The sequence below is a fragment of the Vulpes vulpes genome, unplaced genomic scaffold (genome assembly GCF_048418805.1).
Source record: "Vulpes vulpes isolate BD-2025 unplaced genomic scaffold, VulVul3 Bu000000642, whole genome shotgun sequence".
Lineage (NCBI taxonomy): Eukaryota > Metazoa > Chordata > Mammalia > Carnivora > Canidae > Vulpes > Vulpes vulpes.
The window spans coordinates 2,457,816-2,468,474 of record NW_027325668.1 but is presented as its reverse complement, the minus strand read 5'-3'; the positions used below and the strand labels follow the sequence as shown (position 1 = coordinate 2,468,474).

The window sequence follows — 10,659 nt, the reverse complement described above, 5'->3', positions numbered from 1 at the left end:
GTGTGTGTGTGTGTTTTAAGATTTTATGTATTTATTCATGAGAGACACAGAGAGAGACAGAGATATAGGCAGAGGGAGAAGCAGGCTCCCTGCCCAGAGCCCGATGTGGGACTCGATCCCAGGACCCCGGGAACACGACCTGAGCTGAAGGCAAATGCTCAACCGCTGAGCCACCTGGGTGCCCCTCCATGTGTACTTTAATCATCTTAGCTACCAATGCATCCCTCAAACACCTTCGTAGACATTTTTGAGAACGACTCTCAACTCTAATAACAATATAAGTAGGTGGCATGATTGGTTCTACTGAATCCCTCCTTATGAGGATGTCATTAAAGATACACACAAAGGATTCCCCACAATTTTGCAGACAGTTAAATGCCCAGCTGATGGAAGTGGGGACAGAGGGCAGAGGGTTGGGTGGCATTGAGAACTTGAAGTGTTTGTTGAGTGAGTAAACCCAGAATTGCTGTTTGCACATGCCAGGTTGTGATATAAGCAATAAAATATCAATATTTAGGTTCTCTTAATTGACCCCCTAACAGTTGCGCTATGAGAAGCAACAACCTCTCTTCCTCCTCTCCACCATCTGCTCAGCAGCAGCAAAGCAGCAACTATGCGTGAATGTACCTCTATCCACATTGGCCAGGCTGATGTCTAGATCAGCAATGCCTACTGGGAGCTCTGTTGCCTGGAACACGGCATTCAGCCCGATGGCCAGATACCACTTGACAAGACCACTGGGGGAGGAGATGACTCCTTCAACACTCCTTCAGTGAGACGGGTGCTGGCAAGCATGTACCCAGGGCAGTGTCTGACCTGGAACCCACAGTCATCAATGAACTTCGCACTGGCACCTACCGCCAGCTCTTCCACCCTGAGCAGCTCATCACAGGCAAGGAAGATGCTGCCAATAACTATGCCCGAGGGCACTACATCACTGGCAAGGAGATCACTGACCTTGTCTTGGACTGAATTCGGAAACACTGACCACTGCACAGGTCTTCAGGGCTTCTTGGTTTTCCACAGCTTTGGAGGGGGAACTGGTTCTGGGTTCACCTCCCAGCTGATGGAACATCTCTCGAGTATGGCAAGAAGTCCAAGCTGGAGTTCTTCATTTACCCGAACCTAACCCCCTCTGGGTTTCCACAGCTGCAGCTGAGCCCTACAACTCCATCCTCACTCCCTATACCACCCTGGAGCACTTCATGATAGAAAATGAGGCCATCTATGACATCTGTCATAGCAACCTCAATACTGAATGCCCAACCTACACGAATCTAAATAGGTTGATAGGTCCAATTGTGTCCTCCATCACTGCTTCCCTCAGATTTGATGTTGATCTCACAGAATTCCAGACCAAGCTTGTACCCTATTCCCACATCCATTTCCCTCTGGCCACACATGCTGCTGTCATCTCTGCTGAGAAAGTCTACCATGAACAGCTTTCTGTAGCTGAGATCACCAACACATGCTTTGAGCCAGCTGGAGAAATGTGACCCTCACCATGGTAAATACATGGCTTGCTGCCTGCCGTACTGTGGTGACACGGTTCCCAAAGATGTCAATGCGTCCATTGCCACCATCAAGATCAAGTGTACCATCCAAGTGTATTGGCTTCAAAGTGGGCATTAATTACCAGTCCCCCACTGCGGTACCTTTTGGAGACCTGGCCAAAGTACAGCGAACTGTGTGCACGCAGACAGGCACCGCTAAGGCCTGGGCTCACCTGGACCACAAGTTTGACCTGATGTATGCCAAACATGCCTTTGTTCACTGGTATGTGGGTGAGGGCATGGAGGAAGGAGAGTTTTCTGATGCCCATGAGGACCTGGCTGCCTTGGAGAAGGATTATGAGGAGGCTGGTGTGGGTTCTGTTGAAGGAGAAGGTGAAGAAGAAGGAGAGGAATGCTAAAGTTAAAAATGGCACAAAGGTGCTGCTTTTACAGGGCAACTTATTCTGTTTTGAACATTGAAAATTTGTGCTCTGATCAGTTAATTTGTATGTAGCAGAGTATACTCTCATATACAATTACTGATCTGTGCTTTAAAACACAACGTTTTGTTACAGACCCAAGCTGTCCATTTCTCTGATGGGTTTGAATAAAATACTCTCTGTCTTAAATGGAAAAAAAAAAAACTCTATCCATCCTATTTTTCTAGTCTTATCTACTAATATTGCTCTACATGAATCCTGTATCCTGCTTACTGATCTATTTATCATGAATGCATATTCTTATCTCCAAGACATTAATTATTCTGTGCCTGTCCACCCTTCTTGTTACCAACTTAATCAAATAATAAAAGTAATAGGAGCAACAATGAGAGCTAATAATTTCAGTAAGCTTAGGTATGCCACCCTGGGGTTAAGTGCTTTACATGTATTATCTCATTTATTAGAAAAACCTAATAAAATAGGCTCTGTGATGTTTCACAGTGAAGGATGCCTCCAAGGTTGCAAAGCTAGCAGGCTGGGAATCCAACGTGACCCTAGGCTCAGACTCGGAACCACTGCAGTAGCACCTCTTCCAAGACCGTCTGCGAAGATACAGCCTGAGCTCCTTCCCTATATGGAATCTTCCTCTTCCTTCACTGTTGACTTCTCATTCCTACAAATGACTGACACACTTCATTTCTGTGCCACAGGTGCCACACTTAACACATCGTGCCTGGTACTGCCATTCACACTAACCCCACACCAGCCAAGTTCTACACACAGACCTCCAGACAGCAAGAGGTCTGGAAAAACAGAACACAAGATATACTAACAATGCCAATAATAATTAAAACATTGTTGCTTCCACCACTAGACCCAGATTATGAAGATACTGTAGGAAGAGTAAATTCCTGGCTCTTGGGGGGGTGTGGCATGACCTGGCCCTCCTCTCTCTACACTACCCTGGAGGGCTCTGCGGGTCACCTTCTTGCTTCTCACTGGCCTTCTTCCAATTCAGGAGAGAGTCCAAGCTTCCTCTTAAAGTCTTAGCACATGCTCTTTCTAGAACTCTCCAACCCTGCCTTACCCTTGATGATTATGTTCATCCTGCTTCTTTCCCCCACTCAGCCTTTTTCTCAGCAGCACATCTGCCTCCTCCTAAAAGTACAGGCAGTGTATGAGGGCAGGCAGTGTATGTATTTTGTATTAAGCACCCTGTCCTCAATACCTATTCTTACCACACTATAAGCACAGTGTAGAGATTAACAGAAATAGATCTTCCCAAGGTCCTTTATTTGCCATATATACAAGGAACCATCACAGTAAGGGGGGAAAAATCTAGTTTAAATTGTTTACACAAATATCAATCATACATTAGTTCATCGTATAAATCACAATCAACCAAGTTAAGTCTCTAAAAATATTTATGGTACAATCATATTATGCTACAATAAAAGATGTAGAAACCCAACAATTTCATCAGACAGTAAATCTGAAGTTCAAAACTACAGCTCTGCTTTGTACGTCCTGGGTTTCTAATCTGCCGGGAAATGCCCGAGCAACAATGATTCTATCAGCATCTTACCATTTCCACTTCAATTTCTCATGAAAATAGAAATTGCAGACGTACCGAGAATGAAAAAAAAAAAAATGCTACTTCCCACTACCAATTCTGGCTCCATAACCTTTTTTTTTTTTTTTTTTTTTAAGCAGTGTTCTTACTCTATTGTACTTGCTCACTCACAGTGGAATTAACTAGCAAAGGATTTCATTAAGTATTATAGAGTGTGGTGATGCTTTTGAATCATTAGCGAACATAAATGTATAGATGGTGTATTTGTAACACTACACAAAGACTTTTTAAAATACAATTGGTTTGTAACCAAGACTTACTGGCTATACAACTATTTTAAACTCATGTTCAATTCTTCTGGTACGAAGTAGTACAGATTCTAAGCAAAAGAACACTCGTACTTCCTGCTGTGAAAATATTTTTTGCAGGTTTACTAATATTTCAACAGCTAGTCAATTCTGTAATCACATTTGTTGGATAACTCCCTTGTTAGTAACTTTTAGAGCTCAATTGTGAATTCTATGGTTTTATTTTTATTTTTATTTTTATTTTTTTTTTATTTATTTATGATAGTCACAGAGAGAGAGAGAGGCAGAGTCACAGGCAGAGGGAGAAGCAGGCTCCATGCACCGGGAGCCCGACGTGGGACTCGATCCCGGGTCTCCAGGATCGCGCCCTGGGCCAAAGGCAGGCGCCAAACCGCTGCGCCACCCAGGGATCTGTCTATGGTTTTAATACCATACTTGGTAACATTTCAAAAGACACATGATCAGTAATGATTAACATTTCAAAAGACACATGATCAGTAATGATAATGAGGTTTATAACTAATTCCCTATTAGAGCTAAGTACTTTTAAGCTCATCTGTAAATTTTACTGTTCTAGCATCTTAATTGGATTTCTGGTAATTGCATCTAAAATTCCATAAGGCACTTAAGATGTGTTCTAGTTACAAAACAGGAAAAAAGCAAAAAAGCATATACATAACTTCACTGCTTGTAACAATAGCATCCTATGGAAGTCAAAGATTGCTTGGTTATTTATTTACTTTTAACAAGTGCTATAATTTATTTTATAATACATTTATAAAGAGATTAAACCAAGTAATTTAGAAACCAATTAGAAGCTTTAATTTATTTTAGTTCAAGTAGTGACCTCAGTTACTATGATGTGGCATTTAAACGCATGGTTCTTGAGGAAGAGTGGCAAATCCCCACTAATCCAAGATCTCACAGAAAACATGACATCTCTATAAGTATTTAAGTATAGGGCATGGCAATGATTCTGCCTAAATTTTCATTTATATTTTACTACTACAGTAGAATTTTTCTCTCAAAAATGCATGAGGATTCTTTTTGTTGCTAAAGAATAAAGATTCTTCAGAAATCTCTCTATTGCAAATCACAATCTAGCACTGTTAAAAAACAGTATTCTAAAAGGTACTGGAACTTTCTTACTGTTACCACCCTGTAAGATCTAAACCACAGAAAACCTCTCTCTCTCTCTCTCTCTCTCTCTCTCTCTCAAGACACATGCAGTCCACATCTGTATCTAAAAATATGATTACCAACTATATGCTTTCATGCTTTATGTTAGGTTCCTCCTCAGACTTTCATGCTCCACAAGAGACACCTATTATCTACTCCCTTCTGGATACCTCCACCTAGGTGTCTGATAAATTGCTGCCACACAACATGTCATAACACAACACAATAACATAACAATAGTGATCTACTGACCTTACCCCCTGCCAATTTCACCTTCTCCCCTCTCACGGGATGGCAACTCTACCTATCCTTCCAGTTACTGTGGCATCTTCTATCCTTCTGTTTTTTATATCCTTGTCCAATTGATCCCCAAATCCTCTGACCTTCAGAAGATATCCCAAATATGATCACTTCTCTCACCATTTCTACATCATTGTCCAAATCAACATCTCTTGTCTGGATCCCACAGACAAGATTGCAGGGCAATCGGAGAATTCTTTTTATATTGAACTCCAATAAAAAAAAATATATACAAAAATACTTAAAAAAAAAGAAAAGAAAAAGAAAATCATTTTAAAATGTGAATTGAATCATGTTACTTCTCTTCTCAAACCTCAGCAGTGTGGAAGCCAAAGCATACTCATGGTGGTTTATAAAATTGTTGGATTTGTCCTCCTTTTGCCAATTTGATATCATAACTACACTTCCTATGATTTATCCTTTCTGTCTGTAGCCACAGTTGGCCTCCTTCTTATTCTTTGAGTATATTAGGCATTCTTACACCTCGGGACCTCATTAACTGTCTCCCTGATTTCCATGCCCCCTGATATCCACAAGGCCAATCTCCCCACATTTCTGCAACTTAAAATCAAATGATACCTTCTTAATGCAGCCTGCCTTGACTACCCCATTTAGAATTTCAGGCAATGCACCCTATCTTTTAATACCCAATCCCTTTTTTCATGCTTTACTTTTTCATAGCATTTATCACTTTCTATAATTAGGTGAAATGGGATTAAACAGAAAATAAAAATTAAGATTTTTTTCTAACTGCTGATATAACCCAATACCCACATTTATATCACAAAACTATGGACCAATTGTCATAAAACTTTTCTCGAAGACTGTTCTATTTTAGTCAATATAAACTAGTAAAGATGAAGGTATTTAATATTTGCTATGGTAACTCATACCTGCTATGGTATTTTAAGGACAGTTGGTTACATTCCGAAGAAGTTTCCTGTCAAATAATGGAATCTGAGTAAGTGTTCACTAATGTGACCTTTTCCTACTTTGAAGGCACTATAGTTTTGAAAAACACTTCTATTCCATCTCTTCAAAGAGCTCACCCCGAAAGCACATTGGTACAGTAGAGCATTAGAAAACTGAAGAAATTTCTGAACATTAGGACAGAAGAGGGGTGCCTGGGTGGCTCAGTCACTTAAGCATCTAACTTCAGCTCAGGTCATGATCTCAGATCCTGGGATCCGGCCACACTGGCCCCCCTGCTCAGTGGGGAGTTTGGTTGACCTGGGTCCTGGGATCAAGCCCCACATGAGGCTCCCAGCTCTATGGAAAGCCTGCTTCTCCATCTTCCTCTGCTCCTTCCCCTACCTGCCACTCTTTCTCAATAAATAAATCTTTAAAAAACTGGCACAAAAGAGAAGTTCTGGCATGCTACCTTTTAATCCTAAAAAGCTGACATTTTGAAGAGTCACTAAAAATATAAGAATCATGTTACTGCTACCTCCTCTCCTTTCTCACTCCCCATCCTTCCCTCAAAAAGGATTCTTCATTTTTATCATGATCATTAGAACTCTGTATCTTGTTTATACTTCAACCTATTTCCTTTGACAGGTAACCAACTCTTTCACTTTTTACTTTGTGATGATTCTCAAACTCCTTTCTACTTACTGGCAATTCATTTTTGAATAAATATAAGGTGATACAAGCAAGGGCAGTATAGAATAACAAAATGAAATACAAATGACATAGAGTTAATATGCGTAAGATAAAAGTAAAAGGTCTTCTGTATCCATTCAATAGAAGATTAGGGCTAAAATAAAGCATAAAAACTAGTAGGACTTTGAGACTCTGTGGGACAGCTCAGATGTGACTAGGAGACTCCGAGTGCCCAGCAATGAGACCTGATCACAACTATTTTCTCATATTTAATTTAACCCTTAAACTTATATGAAAATGTTCATGTTTAAATGTCTTCCTAGAGTTGAAAACATTCTCTTAAACAGAACAAATCATATACTGATGATCACACATGTTCTCCAAAGTACTCAGCACATTGTTATGCAAAGAGACATTCAATAAAACTCCTGATTGCCAAACAACTGCTGTTTCCTAGCATTAATAATATATCTTGGAAAACATTCTCTTTCACAACTTGTGTATTATAGATCTCAAAGGATTTTACTCAATGGGAATAAATCAAATTATGGGGCCAGATATATCACACAACAGGATCCCCCACACAATAGCTTCCCTAGCTTCCAAACCAATTATTTTTGATTGGTAAGAACATGACATGGAAGGATGCTACTAAGACAATGAAATCATTAATAACTTCCAGCAGTAAATTCAATTATTAGGACAATAGGTGCTTGTGTATGTGTTACATGGGCAAAGCAGGAGGAAAGAAAGGCTTTTTCTTTTTAGTGATGATTTTTAGAAAAATAACAAAATCTAAGCCCTCACCAATTGCTAGGTAAATATGAATGTGCTGTAAATACATAATCAGCATAAAATCATAATCTCCATCCACACTTTGCTTCTATCAAAGCACCACTTCTGTCTGAACTAAGTATGAGAATATCATAATCGCATTTTTGAAGTGTACTATATTATATAAAAGATAATACACAATTAAGGATAGTGAGATTTATGCTTGTCTGAGACAAAGGGATGGTCTTACACCTCTAAATTCTAGACTTCCCTTCAACATTCTCTTCAAAATAGGTATGAAAGGTATTTGAAATCAGCAGAAGTATACCTACAGCTAATATCTACTTACCTAAGGTTTACTCTATGACCCACCTAAAACAATTCTCAGTTCTTTCCATGCTTTGGGCCTTCCCTCTGGTTCACTATAAATGGATCATGAATATTGGCTATTTTTTATTGCACTGTTCAGGTCAGCATTTCCGCTTCCTAATTATTCTTTGGCTTCATTTGTCTTCACCATTTCCAGAAAGACACTCCTCCCAAATGAGAGGTATGGCTCCAAGAGCTGACCCAGGGACACCACCAATGAGGGCCTTCATTGACCTCCAATTCAAGGAAAAAAGGTTTAATTCAGAGAGGAAAATAGACATTTAATCTTAAAGGCATACAAATTATGCTGCTCTTCTAAGAAACATGTATTGCAGCTATTTCATAGAAATAATCATTGTACTACCAAGAAATCTGGAAGTCACACCAAACATGGGCAAAACATTGCATTCTGGATATTTACAAATCTCCTGAACACAATTCATTTCAAATAAATACAATAATCTTACAACTAAGAAAAGTTAAAAGTTTACACAGTGTCCTCTTTCTTCTCTGGAACCACAGCTACCTGTCAGACCCGGGACTGACTGGCACCGGGGGGGCCTTACCCAGATCCACCATGTAGCCATATAGTCTCCAGCAGAGTTTCTCGACCACAGGACTGCTAACATTATGGATCAGATGACTCTCTGTTGAGTGGCTCTCCTGTGGGTTGAAAGATCTAGTAGCATCCCTTGACTCTACAAATCAGACCACCCCACTTCCCCTAGTTGTGACAAGCAAAATGTCTCCAGTCAATACCAAGCATTCCCTGGGTGCAAAATCATCCCCAGATGAGAACCAATGGTCTACGGTGCATCACTGATCTCTCCAGTCCCAGTTGTTGTTGTTAATCTGAAAAATGGGTGAATATGAGATGGCAAAAAAACATATTCATAATGTTTCTGTCAAGACAGATTCTCTATTGTTCTGAACTTCCTTTATTTTTTATTGATTGATTTTTTTGAGGTAGCTCATTGGCTACTAGGAGAAAGAGATTTCCAGGAGCTGAGATGGGAAGAACTATCAGGTTTGAAAAAGGAGGGAAATTTATCAATAAAACCAGAAAGGGAAAAGAGAGAAAGAGTTAAAGAAGGAGTATAATCATCAACTTCTTTAGCCTTCAACAAACTGAATAAACTCCTGATATACTTAAGATAGATGGCTTATTAATAGAGATCAGCAAAGGAGTTCAATTTTCACTAACAGGTTAAATCACTGTGAGAGATAGAACAATATCCCTCAGAAACGTATACATCCTGGAACCTGCGAATATTCTATGTCGCATGCAAAGAAGAGTTACGGTTAAAGACAGAATTAAGGTTGCTAATCAGCTGACCTTGAAATAAAGCAATTGTCCAGGATGAAAGTGATCCTCAAAGTGATCACAAGGGTGCTGAAAAAGGAACAACATAGCAGCAAAGGAAGAGGAAGGTTTGTGTCGTGAGGACTCAGCCTGCTGTCACTGGCTCTGAGGCTGGAGCAAAGGCCGTGAGCCAAGGAATGTGGGCGGCCTTGGAAAGCCAGGAGAAGCAAGAAACGGATTCTCCCCTAGAGCCTCCAGAGAGAAACAAAGCCCTGCTGACACCTTCGTTTTAGCCCAGTGAGACCCACGTTGGACTTCTAACCTCTGGAACTATAGGAGAATGGATTTGAAGAAAAAAAAAAGAGAGAGAGAGAGAATGGATTTGTGTTGCATTAAGCCACTAAAGTTACGGTAATTTGCTACAAGAGCAACAGAAAACTAACAGCTGTAAGGGATACAGCACAGGAGGACACCAGTCTTGGCTTACAGGGATGCCTGAGCCAGTGACCTATTAGGAATCTACAGAAACTGTACAGTGGAAGATGCCTATGTCTCAATGGCTGTATAAATGGGGCTATGGACCAAAGGAAATCAGAGATGAGAATCAGGAGGCCCTAGCTGACCTCTAGGACACATGAAATTAAAAGACAAAACCATCTCAGAGACCCATTGGGAAAATTTAAGGAGGTGTTGTATATAAGTGTCCAGCATAGTACTTGGCACATCCCAAATGCTAAATACATGTTTACTGTGGACATTCTACTGTGTTTTCCCTGTGGACAAATAGAAAAGCTTTTGCCAAAATGGAATAATATTTCCTGTGTTGGCCTAATTGCAAGTTATACTACCACTCATGAAAAATGCACAGGGAGAGAGAGAAATCACGTGCCGTTAGGCCTCTCTTAAAATCTTTAGGATGATCAATAACTGCGTGCTATTCTGTATGGTCCCAATCAATACATGATTCCAGTCATCATGAACTCACTCGGAGTCTCTGCCTCCTTGACACCTTATCAGGAGCAGTAGATAAGCTGTAACAATTTTTCTGGATATCTGCAAGCGCCATCTATCATTGTGACAAATGGATGATATGGCATTATATTTTCTCTACCCAGCTTCGTTTTAATATCACAAGTTAGTATGTAATATCACATGATTCAGATTCAAGCTCTCATTTTAATGCCTTCTGGACTGCCAAGGCATAATGACTTTGCCTAGAATACCCAGCTGGTTGGCTCATGTAAAATATATGGCAAGGCCAGGGATAGTTTGAACAAATTGAGTTATTCTGGAGAAGAATGAACTTGCTAGAGACTGT

General features: G+C 40.2%; 1 pseudogene; it reads left to right on the top strand.

The window, feature by feature from the left end:
* Positions 1-613: 613 nt before the first annotated feature.
* Positions 614-1,938, top strand: LOC140596429 (tubulin alpha-1A chain-like; annotated as a pseudogene).
* Positions 1,939-10,659: the final 8,721 nt, after the last annotated feature.